Genomic DNA, 15,607 nt, shown 5'->3' with positions numbered 1-15,607 from the left:
GAAGTTAAGTGGGCCTTAGGAAGCATACTATGAAAAAAGCCATTGGAGGTGATGGAATTCCAGGTGAGCTATCTCAAATCCTAAAAGATGATGTTGTGAAAATGCTGCACTCAATATGCCAGCAAATTTGGAAAGCTCAGCAGGGGCCACAGGACTGGAAAAGGTCAGTTTTCTTTCCAACCCAAAGAAAGGCAATGCCAAAGAATGTGGAAACTACCGCACAATTGCACTTATCTCACATGCCTGCAAAGTAATGCTCAGAATTCTCCAAGCTAAGCTTCAACAGTATGTGAACTGTGAACTTCTAGATGTTCAAGCTGGATTCAGAAAAGACAGAGGAACCAGAGATCAAATTGCCAACATCCGTTGGATCATCGAAAAAGCAAAAGAGTTTCAGAAAAACATCTACTTCTGCTTTATTGATTATTCCCAAACCTTTGACTGTGTGGATCACAATAAACTCTGGAAAATTCTTAAAGAGATGGGAATAACAGGCTACCTGACCTGACTCTTGAGAAACCTATATGCAGGTCAGGAAGCAACAGTTAGAACTGGACATGGAATAGACTGGTTCCAAATAGGGAGAGGAGTACATCAATGCTGTATATTGTCACCCTGCTTATTTAACTTATATGCAGAGTACATCAGAAGAAACACTGGGCTGGATGAAGCACAAGCTGGAATCAAGAATACTGGGAGAAATATTAATAACCTCAGATATGCAGATGACACCACTCTTATGGCAGAAAACAAAGAACTAAAGAGCTTCTTAATGAAAGTGGAAGAGGAGAGGGAAAAAGTTGGCTTAAAGCTCAACATTCAGAAAACTAAGATCATGGTCCCATCACTTCATGGCAAATAGATGGGGGAAGAGTGGAAATAATGACAGACTTTTTTGGGGGTGTGCTCCAGAATCACTGCAGATGGTGATTGCAGCCATGAAATTAAAAGACACTTGTTCCTTGGAAAGAAGTTATGACCAACCTAGACAGCATATTAAAAATGGTTTTTCCAGTAGTCATGTATGGATATGAGAGCTGGACTGTAAAGGAGGCTGAGCACCGAAGAATTGATGCTTTTGAACTGTGGTGTTGGAGAAGACTCTTGAGAGTCCCTTGGACTGCAAGGAGATCCAACCAGTCCATCCTGAAGGAGATCAGTCCTAGGTGTTCACTGGAAGGACTGATGCTGAAGCTGAAATCCAATACTTTGGCCACCTCATGTGAAGAGTTGACTCATTTGAAAAGATGTTGATGCTGGGAAAGATTGAAGGCGGATGGAGAAGGGGGCAAGAGAGGATGAGATGGTTGGATGGCATCACTGACTCAATGGACATGAGTTTGGTTAAACTCCGGGAGTTGGTGATGGACAGGGAGGCCTGGTGTGCTGCAGTCCATAGGGTTGCAAAGAGTTGTACATGACTGAGTGACTGAATTGAACTAAAGTGAAATTTTGTAATTCATATCATCAGGAAAAATCCACAAGTGCAAATTTTACATTTAAACTTTCCTTTAGAAAATTGTTTTTTAGTCATAAGGAAAAACCTTCAAAAAATATAATAAATCAGAAAACAAGCTTTCAGAAAATATGTTAGATGTACCCGTATATATATTTTAAATGCTTACTCAGTTAATTCTTTTTAAGTTGTCAAAGGGATTGTTGACTTTTCTAGATTTTTGTTTGTCTAGTTCCTTTTTCTGAGCAAACTTTGAAAAAAATAAGATGCCATTTAAAAAATCATGGTGAAAACATTCCAATATTAAATTCATTTACTAACTCATAACCTAGGAAATGAATATCCTATATAATCTGTATACACAAACATTTGATGATTCTGTGATTTGTCCACATCAATGAGGACATTTTTACACTGACTCTACATATGTACAATATGTCTTCATCTTATGCACAGAGCTTGCTTTCTCTCTGCTTTTAGTCTGTGCATGGGATTGCACTTAAAGGTATTTTCTCCTCCTCCTCCTACTTTTCTCTATCTCCTATTACTCTTTCTCCTTTCCAGATTTGAGATCAGTTCTAAAAATTCATACCCATTTCCAAAATCCTAGCCATATTTCTAGTTTAAAAGGAGAAATCTGCAATTCTCATATTTGGTAAATCTGTGGTCTTTAGAATTAATTCATATTCATAAAAACCACTTTTTTATTGGATACATATATTACATAGCATTGCAACAATCTAAAAAGGCAGACTATTCATATTTCCATGCTTATAGATGATGAAAAAGAAACTGGCTTAGAAAGGCTGAAAAAATTGATCTACATCTCACAGTTAGGAAGTAGAAGAGCTGCCATGAGTTGCAAAGCCATTAGTTTAACCACTATGCTGTCCTGCCTCCAGAAAGATACCAGACATGAGTACTACAGGGATGCCTGATCCTAGTTCTTCATTAACATTTATCCAACTAAAGGGAACATCTTGATTTTATCTCCTCTTAACATATTAATTACAAGGTTGTTTAAGTCCTTAAAAATATTAAATATTTAATTAGTCCTATTACAGCATCTCCCTGAGGCGAATAGTTAGCCTGCATAATTGTTATGTTGGTTAAAAAGAAGAGCAAAAGGAAGTTTGAGCATAAATTAACAATAATAAAACAGATCATTACATTTCATGCCTGTAGATTAACATGGATAACTTGCATCAAATAAAATTGTAAGGTGATTATTAAGATCAGTCTTTACAGATGACCTTCATCATTACATCTTAACTGGGTCTCCATGCATCCAAAATGACCAGTCATTCCATTAAATATAAGGTTACCATTCTCATCTATTATTTCTCAAAGTGTCCACCAAAGACTGCACCTGGATCACCTGGGAATTTTGTTTATTTATTTATTTATTTTTTTTTTTTTAATTTTACTTTACAATTCTGTATTGGTTAAAATGGAGATTTTGGAACCCACATGAATTATCTTTCTGCCCTTTTAGCAAGTATTTCCAAGTGATTCTGGGGTAAAATATCAACCAGTTTTTTTTAGGGCTATATCCTTATTTGTAATAAAAATGTGCAAAATATTATTTCTACTTAAGTAAGGGTTAAGAGAGTTTATTCCTTTACCAGTCTGGGAACACCTTGAGATTTGAGTCCTGTTTTGTTCAATAATTATGCCACTGTTCAGCAAATGGTTTAAGCTGAGTGAACTTAAACATGGTTGACTGGATTTTTCATTTTTAAAAACTCTGCCTTCAGCAGACTGTATACATATCTATGTAGTCATAGTTTTAATAATCATCCATAACAGTTAGATAACAGGAAGATACTTGAGTTTTGCTTCTTTTGTTACAGGGTTTCCAACTAAGCTATGTGCTCTCAAAAATTGGTTTCCTCCATTACCTCATCAGAAGAGATTTGCAACAGTGAGTTTCCATAAAGAAAAGAAAAATGCCTTTCACAATGGGATATCAACACTCCTGCCAACAGGCCTGGTATTCTAAGCCTCCTTGAGCCAACAGCAGAATATTTTGTTACTTAACACATTCATCTAAAAATCCAGGCTTGACTGCCAAAAAGCCCACTTCACATATACCTAATGCAAGAGGGAGGCTCCATCCAAAGGACATTTTAAGTTACACATTTAGATAAAGCTCTCAAGCTCATGTCACTGTATCCAGCTGTTTAGTCATCAAGAAACAAAATACTATCATCTTACTATTTTCATTCCATGTCCAAAATCACTTCATGAAATCTAAATTTCATGACTTTTAGCATTTATTGAAGACTAACCTAAAGAATATCAATAACCTCAGATATGCAAATGACACCACTCTTATGGCAGAAAGTGAAGAGGAACTGAAAGCCTCTTGATGAAAGTGAAAGAGGAGAGTGAAAAAGTTGGCTAAACGTTCAACATTCAGAAAACTAAGATCATGGCATCTGGTCCCATCACTTCATGGGAAATAGATGTTGAAAAAGTGTCAGACTATTTTTTTGGACTCCAAAATCACTGCAGATGGTGATTGCAGCCATGAAATTAAAAGATGCTTACTCTGTAGAAGGAAAGTTATGACCAACCTAGATAGCATATTAAAAAGCATAGATGTTATTACTTTGCCAACAAAGGTCTGTCTAGTCAGGTCTATGGTTTTTTCCAGTGGTCATATATGCATGTGAGAGTTGGACTGTGAAGAAAGCTGAGCACTGAAGGATTGATGCTTTTGAACTGTGGTATTGGGGAAGACTCTTGAGAGTCCCTTGGACTGCAAGGAGATCCAACCAGTCCATTCTAAAGGAGATCAGTCCTGGGTGTTCTTTGGAAGGACTGGTGCTAAAGCTGAAACTCCAGTACTTTGGCCATCTCATGCAGAGAGTTGACTCACTGGAAAAGACCCTGATGCTGGGAGGGATTGAAGGCGGGTGGAGAAGGGGATGACAGAGGATGAGATGGCTGGATGGCATCACCGACTCGATGGACATGAGTTTGGGTAAACTCCAGGAGTTGGTGATGGACAGAGAGGCCTGGTGTGCTGTGATTCATGGGGTTGCAAAGAGTCGGACAGGACTAAGTGACTGAATTGAACTGAACTGAACTGAACCTAAAGAAAAGTATATTTTAAAATTATTTTCATTTTCTTTTTAAAAAATATGACACTATAGATGATGTTACATTATGGCCTTATATACAAAGAGACACCTAATATGTTGTTCTTAGTATTCAGTAGCAAGAAAATGTGTTTCTCTCCAGATGAACATGAATGATTCTATTCATCCTGCTTTGAGAGCTCGGCAGCCTCTTATATTTCCCTATTTGACTTCACTGCCCAAAAGAAGAGAATTAAATTCAGTTTTCAATGGTAGTAACTAATTCATTTCATATGCATGATATAAGTATGTTTTAGCTTCTGAAACTTGTTTCTATGATTTTTCCTTTTATCAACTAACTTCTAATGTTCTGAATGACAAGGAAAAAGTCAACTTTTTTCAAGAATTAAACAAGCAAACGTAAGTCTGGCAAGAAACGTGACAAGAAGATTACCTGGATACACAGAAAAATCAAGCAGTTAGGAGAGAATCAATATTTTTTGTTTTATAGTCACAAGGTCACTAACGATAATGCCACCAAAACAGATCATTACGAAACATCACAGAAGTCAGCACTACACCTGGCCCTTGCCAGACTAGGTGAAAGCCAAATGCAGAAACAAAACAGCTAAAGGATGACGAACTATAATCTGATTTGTAATTGGGTAAAAAGCATAAAGGCCCAAAGATGAAAAGTGTCTTAAATAGAATGTTTTCAATGTCTGATATTTAACTGCCTGCAAGTTTTTTAAGAACCATACAACCCATCTCAAATTTTCACACGAATATATGTCACCTGATTATCTTAAAATGCAGATTCAGACCCCATAATATGAGCACCCAGGATTCTGCATTTTAATATTGTCCAAGGAGACACTGAGACAGCTCATCCAAGGACCACACTGAAAACATGCCGCCTTTAGAGCTGGCTGTGACTGAATCCATCCCAGCTTCATCACTTAAAAGCTGTAACATTAACTGAGTCCTCTAACATCTCAGACCTTCAGTTAGGCTATCAGTTATGTGAGGATAAAAATATCTACCTTGTATAGCCCATGGGAAGATTTAAAATGATAACTGCATGGTCCAGTAAGACCCTTGATAGATACTATTCTAGTGAGAGGGCTGTCTTTACTATGACAGAACACACGGTTAAGGAAAACACTGACTGAAACCACCCACCAAGGCCAGCCAAGACACTAGCCACATGCATCACTTATTCTTTTTTTTTTTTCGATTTTTAAAATTTATTTTTAATTGAAGGATAATTGCTTTACAGAATTTTGCTGTTTTCTGTCAAACCTCAACATGAATCAGCCATAGGTATACATATATCCCCTCCCTTTGAACCTCCCTCCCATCTCTCTCCCAATCCCACCCCTCTAGGTTGATACAGAGCCCCTGTGTGAGTTTCCTGAGCCATACAGCAAATTCCAGTTGGCTGTCTATTTTACATATGGTAATGTCAGTCTCCGTGTCACTCTTTTCATACATCTCACCCTCTCCTCCCCTCTCCCCATGTCCATAAGTCTATTCTCTATGTCTGTTTCTCCACTGTTGCCCTGTAAATAAATTATTCAGTACCATTTTTCTAGATTCTATATATATGTGTTACAATATTTATCTTTCTCTTTCTGACTCACTTCACTCTGTATAATAGGTTGTAGTTTCATCCACTTCATTAGAACTGACTCAAATACATTCCTGTTTATGGCTGAGTAATATTCCATTGTGTATATATATCACAACTTCTTTATCCATTTATCTGTCAATGGAAATCTAGGTTGCTTCCATGTTCTAGCTATTGTAAATAGTGCTGCAGTGAACAATGGGATATATGTGTCTCTTTCCATTTTGGTTTCCTCAGGTATATGCCTAGGAGTGGGATTGCTGGGTCATATGGTGGTTTTATTCCTAGTTTTTTAAGGAATCTCCATACCATCTTCCATAGTGGCTGTATCAATTTACATTCCCACCAACAGTGCAAGAGCGTTCCCTTTTCTCCACATCCTCTCCAGCATTTGTTGTTTGTAGACTTTTTGCTCGTGGCCATTCTGACTGGTGTGAGGTGATATCTCACTGTAGTTTTGATTTGCATTTCTCTAAAATGAGCGATGTTGAGCATCTTTTCATGTGTTTGTTAGCCATCTGTAAGTCTTCTTTGGATAAATGTTGTTCTAGGTCTTTATCCCACTTTTTGATTGGGTTGTTCATTTTTCTGGTTTTGAGTTGTATGAGTTTCTTGATATTTTGGAAATTAATCCTTTATTAGGTGTTTCATTTGCTATTATTTTCTCCCATTCTGAGGGTTGTCTTTTCACCTTGCTTATATTTTTCTTTGCTGTGCACAAGCTTTTAAGTTTAATCAGGTCCCACTTGTTCACTTTTGTTTTTATTTTCATTACTCTAGGTGGGTCATAGAGGATCTTGCTTTGATTATGTCATCAAGTGTTCTGCCTATGTTTTCCTCTAAGAGTTTTATAGTTTCTGGTCTTACATTTAGGTCTTTAAACCATTTTGAGTTTATCTTTGTGTATGGTGTTAGGAGGTGTTCTAATTTCATTCTTTTACATGTAGCTGTCCAGTTTTCCCAGCACCATTTATTGAAGAGGCTGTCTTTGCCCCATTGTATATTCTCGCCTCCTTTGTCAAAACTAAGGTACCCATAGATGAATGGGTTTATTTCTGGACTTTCTATCTTGTTCCATTGGCTTATATTTCTGTTTTTGTATCAGTACCATACTGTCTTGATGACTGAGGCTTTGTAGTATAATCTGAAGTCAGGAAGGTTGATTCCTCCAGCTCCATCCTTCTTTCTCAAGACTGCTTTGGCTATTCAGGATGTTTTGTGTTTCCATATGAACTTTGAAATTTTTTGTTCTAGTTCTGTAAAAAATGTCATTGGTAATTTGATAGGGATCACACTGAATCTGTAGATTGTGTTTGGTAGTATAGTCATTTTCAAAATATTGATTCTACCCAGGAACATGGAATATCTCTCCATCTGTTTATGTCATCTTTGACGTCTTTCATTAGTGACATATAATTTTCTGTGTACAGGTCTTTCATCTCCTTAGGTAACTTTATTCCTAGATATTTAATTTTTTTTGTTGCAATGGTGAATGGGATTGATTCCTTAATTTCTCTTTCTGATTTTTTCATTGCTAGTATATAGAAATGCAAGTGATTTCTGTATTTTGATTTTGTATCTTCTATATAAAATATCATGTCATCTGCACACAGTGAGAGCTTTACTTCTTTTCTGATCTGGATTCCTTTTATTTCTTTTTCTTCTCTGGTTGCTATAGCTAGGACTTCCAGAACTATGTTGAATAATAGTGGTGAAAGTGGACACCCTTATCTTATTCCTCCTTTTAGGGGGGATGCTTTCAGTTTTTCACCATTGAGAACAATGTGCACTGTAGGGTTATCATATATGGCCTTTACTATTGAGAACTGGACTGTGAAGAAGGCTGAGCACTGAAGAATTGATGCTTTTGAACTGTGGTGTTGGAGAAGACTCTTGAGAGTCCCTTGAACTGCAAGGAGATCCAACCAGTCCATTCTGAAGGAGATCAGCCCTGGGATTTCTTCAGAAGGAATGATGCTAAAGCTGAAGCTCCAGTACTTTGGCCACCTCATGCGAAGAGTTGACTCATTGGAAAAGACTCTGATGCTGGGAAGGATTGGGGGCAGGAGGAGAAGGGGATGACAGAGGATGAGATAGCTGGATGGCATCACGGACTCGATGAACATGAGTCTGAGTGAACTCCGGGACTTGGTGATGGACAGGGAGGCCTGGCGTGCTGTGATTCATGGGGTCGCAGAGTCGGACACGACTGAGCGACTGAACTGAACTGATGTTGGGGTAGGTTCCTTTTATGTCCATTTTTTAAAGAGTTTTAATCATAAATGGGTGAGGAAATTTGTCAAAGGCTTTTTCTGCATCTATTGAGATTATCATATGGGTTTTGTCTTTCAACTTGGTATATGGTATATAACATTGATTGATTTGCATATATTGAAGAATCCTTGCATCCCTGCGATAAACTCAATTTGATCATGGTGCATGAGTTTTTCGATGTATTGCTGAATTGTTTTTGCTAAAATTTTGTTGAGGATTTTTGCATCTATGTTCATCAGTGATATTGACCTGTAGTTTTCTTTTTTTAATTTATTTATTTTAATTGGAGGATAATTACTTTACAATATTATAGTGGGTTTTGCCATGTATTGACATGAATCAGCCATGGGTACACATGTGTCCCCCATGCTGAACCCTCCTCCCACCTCTATCCCCATCCCATCCTTCAGGGTTGTGCCAGTGCACTGGCCATGAGCACCCTGTCCCATGCATTGAACCTGTACTGGCGATCTATTCACATATGGTAATATACATGTTTCAGTGTTATTCTCTCAAATCATCCCACCCTGACCTTCTCCCACAGAGTCCAAAAGTCTGTTCTATACATCTGTGTCTCTTTTGCTGTCTCGCATATAAGGTCATTATTAGCATCTTTCTAAATTCCATATATATGCATTAATATACTGTATTGGTATTTTTCTTTCTGACTTCACTCTGTATAGTAGGCTCCAGTTTCATCCACCTCATTAGAACTGATTCAAATGCATTCTTTTTAATAGCTGAGTAATATTCCATTGTGTATATGTACCACAGCTTTCTTATCCAGTTGTCTGCCAATGGACATCTAGGTTGCTTCCATGTCCTAGCTGTTGTAAAGAGTGCTGCGATGAACATTGGGGTACACGTGTCTCTTTCAATTCTGGTTTCCTCGGTGTGTACACCCAGCAGTGGGATTGCTGGGTTGTATGGCAGTTCTATTTCCAGTTTTTTAAGGAATCTCCACACTGTTCTCCATAGTGGCTGTACTAGTTTTCATTCCCACCAACAGCGTAAGAGGGTTCTTTTTCTCCACACCCTCTCCAGCATTTATTGTTTGTAGATTTTTTGATCTCAGCCATTCTGACCAGAGTTAGATGGTACCTCATTGTGGGTTTGATTTGAATTTCTATGATAATGAGGGATGTAGAGCATCTTTTCATGTATTCGTTAGTCATCTGTATGTCTTCTTTGGAGAAATGTCTGTTTAGTTCTTGGGCTTATTTTTTTGATTGGGTCATTTATTATTCTGGTATTGAGCTGCATGAGCTGCTTGTATATTTTTAGGATTAATTCTTGATCAGTTGCTTCATTTGCTATTATTTTCTCTATTTCTGAAGGCTGTCTTTTCAACTTACTTATAATTTCCTTCATTGTGCAAAAGCTTTTAAGTTTAATTAGGTCCCACTTGTTTACTTTTGCTTTTATTTCCATTACTCTGGGAAGTGGGTCATAGAGGATCCTGCTGTGATTTATATCAGAGAGTGTTTTGCTTATGTTTTCCTCTAGGAGTTTTATGGTTTCTGGGCTTACATTTAGATCTTTAATCCATTTTGAGGTTATTTTTGTGTATGGTGTTAGAAAGTGTTCTAGTTTGACCAGTTTTCCCAGCACTGCTTGTTAAAGAGACTGTCTTTTCTCCATTGTATATTCTTGCCTCCTTTGTCAAAAATAGGGTGTCCATATGTGTGTGGATTTATTTCTGGGCTTTCTATTTTGTTCTGTTGATGTATATTTCTGTCTTTGTGCCAGTACCATACTGTCTTGATGACTGTAGCTTTGTAGTATAGCCTGAAGTCAGGCAGGTGGATTCCTCCAGTTCCAATCTTCTTTCTCAAGACTGCATTGGCTATTCAAAGTTTTTTGTATTTCTAAACAAATTGTGAAATTATTTGTTCTAGTTCTGTGAAAAATACCATTGGTAGCTTGATAGGGATTGCATTGAATCCATAGATTGCTTTGGGTCAGTCAGTTCCGTTCACTTGCTCAGTCTTGTCCAACTCTTTCTGACCCCATGGACTGAAGCATGCCAGGCTTCCCTGTCCATCAACAGCTCCCGGAGTTTACTGAAACACATGTCCATTGAGTTGGTTATGCCATCCAACCATCTCATCCTCTGTCATCCCTTTCTCCTCCTACTACTGTGGGCAAGAATCCTTAGAAGAAATGGAGTAACCATCACAGTCAACAAAAGAGTCCAAAATGCAGTACTTGAATGCAATCTCAAAAGCGACAGAATGATCTCTATTCATTTCCAAGACAAACCATTCTGTATCACGGTAATCCAAGTCTATGCCCAGACCAATAATGCTGAAGAAGCCTGCAGTTGAAGGGTTGTATGAAGATCTGCAAGACCTTCTAGGACTAACACCCAAAAAAGATGTCCTTTTCATTATAAGGGACTGGAATGCAAAAATTTGGGTGGTATACTCATTTTCACTATATTGATTCTTCTGATCCATGAACATGGCAACATATTTGTATCATCTTCAATTTCTTTTATTAGTGTTTATAGTTTTTTATATATAAGTCTACCTATATAGGAGCTACCCCACGTCCGAGGTGAGGGGAGGCGGCCGGGAGGATCAACCCCACATCCAAGGAGCGGTGGCTGCCTAGGTGCAGGAGGGCCTAGAGGAGCCATCCCACACTGAAGGTCAGGAAGGGCGGTGGTGAGGAGACACCCCTCATCCAAGGTAAGGAGATACCCCACGCCCAAGGTAAGAGAAACCCAAGTAAGATGGTAGGTGTTGCAAGAGGGCATCAGAGGGGCAGACACACTGAAACCATACTCACAGAAAATTAGTCAATCTAATCACACTAGGACCACAGCCTTGTCTAAATCAATGAAACTAAGCCATGCCCATGGCGTAACCCAAGACGAGCGCGTCATGGTGGAGAGGTCTGACAGAATGTGGTCCACTGGAAAAGGGAATGGCAAACCACTTCAGTATTCTTGCCTTGAGAACCCCATGAACAGTATGAAAAGGCAAAATGATAGGATACTGAAAGAGGAACTCCCCAGGTCAGTAGGTGCCCAGTATGCTACTGGAGATCAGTGGAGAAATAACTCCAGAAAGAATAAAGGGATGGAGCCAAAGCAAAAACAATACCCATCTGTGGATGTGACTGGTGACAGAAGCAAGGTCCAATGCTGTAAAGAGCAATATTGCATAGGAACTTGGAATGTCAGGTCCATGAATCAAGGCAAATTGGAAGTGGTCAAACAAGAGATGGCAAGGGTGAACGTTGACATTCTAGGAATCAGCGAACTAAAATGGACTGGAATGGGTGAATTTTACTCAGATGACTATTATATCTACTACTGCAGGCAGGAATCCCTCAGAAGAAATGGAGTAGCCATCATGGTCAACAAAAGAGTCCAAAATGCAGTACTTGGATGCAATCTCAAAAAAGACAGAATGATCTCTGTTCCTCTCCAAGGCAAACCACTCAATATCATAGTTATCCAAGTCTATGCCCCAAACAGTAATGCTGAAGAAGCTTAAGTTGAATGGTTCTATGAAGACCTATAAGACCTTTTAGAACTAACACCCAAAAAAGATGTCCTTTTCGCTATAGGGGACTGGAATGCAAAAGTAGTCAAGAGACACCTGGAGTAACAGGCAAATTTGGCCTTGGAATGCGGAATGAAGCAGGGCAAAGACTAATAGAGTTTTGCCAAGAAAATGCACTGGTCATAGCAAACACCCTCTTCCAACAACACAAGAGAAGACTCTACACATGGACATCACCAGATGGTCAACAATGAAATCAGATTGATTATATTCTTTGCAGCCAAAGGTGGAGAAGCTCTATACACTCAACAAAAACAAGACCAGGAGCTGACTGTGGCTCAGATCATGAACTCCTTATTACCAAATGCAGACTCAAATTGAAGAAAGTAGGGAAAACTGCTAGACCATTCAGGTATGACCTAAATCAAATCCCTTACGATTATACAATGGAAGTGAGAAATAGATTTAAGGGCCTAGATCTGATAGATAGAGTGCCTGATGAACTATGGACGGAGGTTCATGACATTGTACAGGAGACAGGGATCAAGACCATCCCCATGGAAAAGAAATGCAAAAAAGCAAAATGGCTGACTGGGGAGGCCTTACAAATAGCTGTGAAAAGAAGAGAAGTGAAAAGCAAAGGGAAAAAGGAAAGATATAAGCATCTGAATGCAGAGTGCCAAAGAATAGCAAGAAGAGACAAGAAAGCCTTCCTCAGCGATCAATGCAAAGAAACAGAGGAAAACAACAGAATGGGAAAGACTAGAGATCTCTTCAAGAAAATTAGAGATACCAAGGGAACATTTCATGCAAAGATGGGCTCAATAAAGGACAGAAATGTTATGGACCTAACAGAAGCAAAAGATATTACGAAGAGGTGGTGAGAATACACAGAAGAACTACACAAAAAAAGATCTTCACAACCCGGATAATGACGATGGTGTGATCACTCATCTAGAGCCAGATATCTTGGAATGTGAAGTCAAGTGGGCCTTAGAAAGCATAACTACAAACAAAGCTAGTGGAGGTGATGGAATTCCAGTTGAGCTGTTTCAAATCCTGAAAGATGATGCTGTGAAAGTGCTGCACTCAATATGCCAGCAAATTTGGAAAACTCAGCAGTGGCCACAGGACTGGAAAAGATCAGTTTTCATTCCAATTCCAAAGAAAGGCAATGCCAAAGAATGCTCAAACTACCGCACAATTGCACTCATCTCACATGCTAGTAAAGTAATGCTCAAAACTCTCCAAGCCAGGCTTCAGCAATACGTGAACCATGAACTTCCAGATGTTCAAGCTGGGTTTAGAAAAGGCAGAGGAACCAGAGATCAAATTGCCAACATCTGCTGGATCATTGAAAAAGCAAGAGAGTTTCAGAAAAACATCTATTTCTGCTTTATTGACTATGCCAAAGCCTTTGACTGTGTGGATCACTAGAAACTGTGGAAAATTCTGAAAGAGATGGGAATACCAGACCACTTGACCTGCCTCTTGAGAAATCTGTATGCAAGTCAGGAAGCAACAGTTAACTGGACATGGAACAACAGACTGGTTCCAAATAGGAAAAGGAGTACATCAAGGCTCTATACTGTCACCCTGCTTATTTAACTTCTATGCAGAGTACGTCATGAGAAACGCTGGACTGGAAGAAACACAAGCTGGAATCAGGATTGCTGGGAGAAATATCAATAACCTCAGATATGCAGATGACACCACCCTTATGGCAGAAAGTGAAGAGGAACTAAAAAGCCTCTTGATGAAAGTGAAAGAGGAGAGTGAAAAAGTTGGCTTAAAGTTCAACATTCAGAAAACAAAGGCATGGCATCCGGTCCCATCACTTCATGGGAAATAGATGGGGAAACAGTGGAAACAGTATCAGACTTTTTTGGGGGGCGCTCCAAAATCACTGCAGATGGTGATTGCAGCCATGAAATTAAAAGACGCTTACTCCTTGGAAGAAAATTTATGAACAACCTAGATAGTATATTCAAAAGCAGAGACATTACTTTGCCAACTAAGGTCCGTCTAGTCAAGGGTATGGTTTTTCCTGTGGTCATGTATGGATGTGAGAGTTGGACTGTGAAGAAGCCTGAGCACCAAAGAATTGATGCTTTTGAACTGTGTTGTTGGAGAAGACTCTTGAGAGTCCCTTGGACTGCAAGGAGATCCAACCAGTCCATTCTGAAGATCAGCCCTGGGATTTCTTTGGAAGGAATGATGCTAAAGCTGAAACTCCAGTACTTTGGCCACCTCATGTGAAGAGTCGACTCACTGGAAAAGACTTTGATGCTGGGAGGGATTGGGGGCAGGAGGAGAAGGGGACAACAGAGGATGAGATGGCTGGATGGCATCACTGACTCGATGGACATGAATCTGAGTGAACTCCAGGAGTTGGTGATGGACAGGGAGGCCTGGCATGCTGCGATTCATGGGGTTGCAAAGAGTCAGACGTGACTAAGTGACCGAACTGAACTGAACTGATATATAGGTCTTTTGTTTCTCTAGGTAGGTTTATTACTAAGTATTTTATTCTTTTCGTTGCAATGGTGAATGGAATTATTTCCTTATTTTCTCTTTCTGTTTTCTCATTGTTAGTATATAAGAATGCAAGGGATTTTTGTGTTAATGTTACATACTGCAGCTTTACTAAATTCATTGATTAGCTCTAGTAATTTTCTGGTGATGTCTTTTGGGTTTTCTATGTAGAGGATCGTGTCATTTACAAACAGTGACAGTTTTACTTCTTTTCCAATATGGATTCCTTTTATTTCTTTTTCTTCTCTGACTGCTGTGGCTGAAACTTCCAAAACTATGTTGAATAGTAGTGATGAGAGTGGACACCCTTGTTCCTGACTTTAGGGGAAAGGCTTTCAATTTTTCACCATTGAGGATAATGTTTGCTGTGGGTTTGTCGTATATGGCTTTTATTATGTTGAGGTGTGTTCCTTCTGTGCCTGCTTTTTGGAGGGTTTTTATCATAAATGCATGTTGAATTTTGTCAAAGGCTTTTTCTGCATCTATTGAAATAATCATATGGTTTTTATCTTTCAATTTGTTAATGTGGTGTTTCACATTGATTGATTTGTGAATATTGAAGAATCCTTGCATCCCTGGAATAAAGCCCACTTGGTCATGATGCATGATCTTTTTACTATGTTGCTGGATTCTGTTTGCTAGAATTTTTTTTGAAGATTTTTGCATCTATGTTCATCAGTGATAGTGGCCTGTAGTTTTCTTTGTGTGTGTGTTGTCTTTGTGGTTTTGGTGTCAGGGAGATGGTGGTCTCATAGAATTGAGTTTGGAAGTGTTCCTTCCTCTGCAATTTTTTGAAATAGCTTTAGAAGGCTAAGCATTAGCTCTTTTCTAAATGTTTGATAGAATTCTCTTGTGAAGCCATCTGGTCCTGGGCTTTTGTTTTTTGGGAGATTTTGATCACAGCTTCAATTTCAGTGCTTATAATTGGGTTGTTCATAATTTCTATTTCTTCCTGGTTCAGTCTTGGAAGATTGAACTTTTCTAAGAATCTATCCATTTCTTCCAGGTTATCCATTTTATTTCCATGTAGTTGCTCATAATAGTCTCTTATTTCTGCATTGTCTGTTGTAACCTCTCCTTTTTCATTTCTAATTTTGTTGATTATTCTCTC

This window comes from Oryx dammah, unplaced genomic scaffold, assembly GCF_014754425.2.
Source record: "Oryx dammah isolate SB20612 unplaced genomic scaffold, SCBI_Odam_1.1 HiC_scaffold_18, whole genome shotgun sequence".
NCBI classification, from domain to species: Eukaryota; Metazoa; Chordata; class Mammalia; order Artiodactyla; family Bovidae; genus Oryx; species Oryx dammah.
This window is presented reverse-complemented; position numbering follows the sequence as displayed.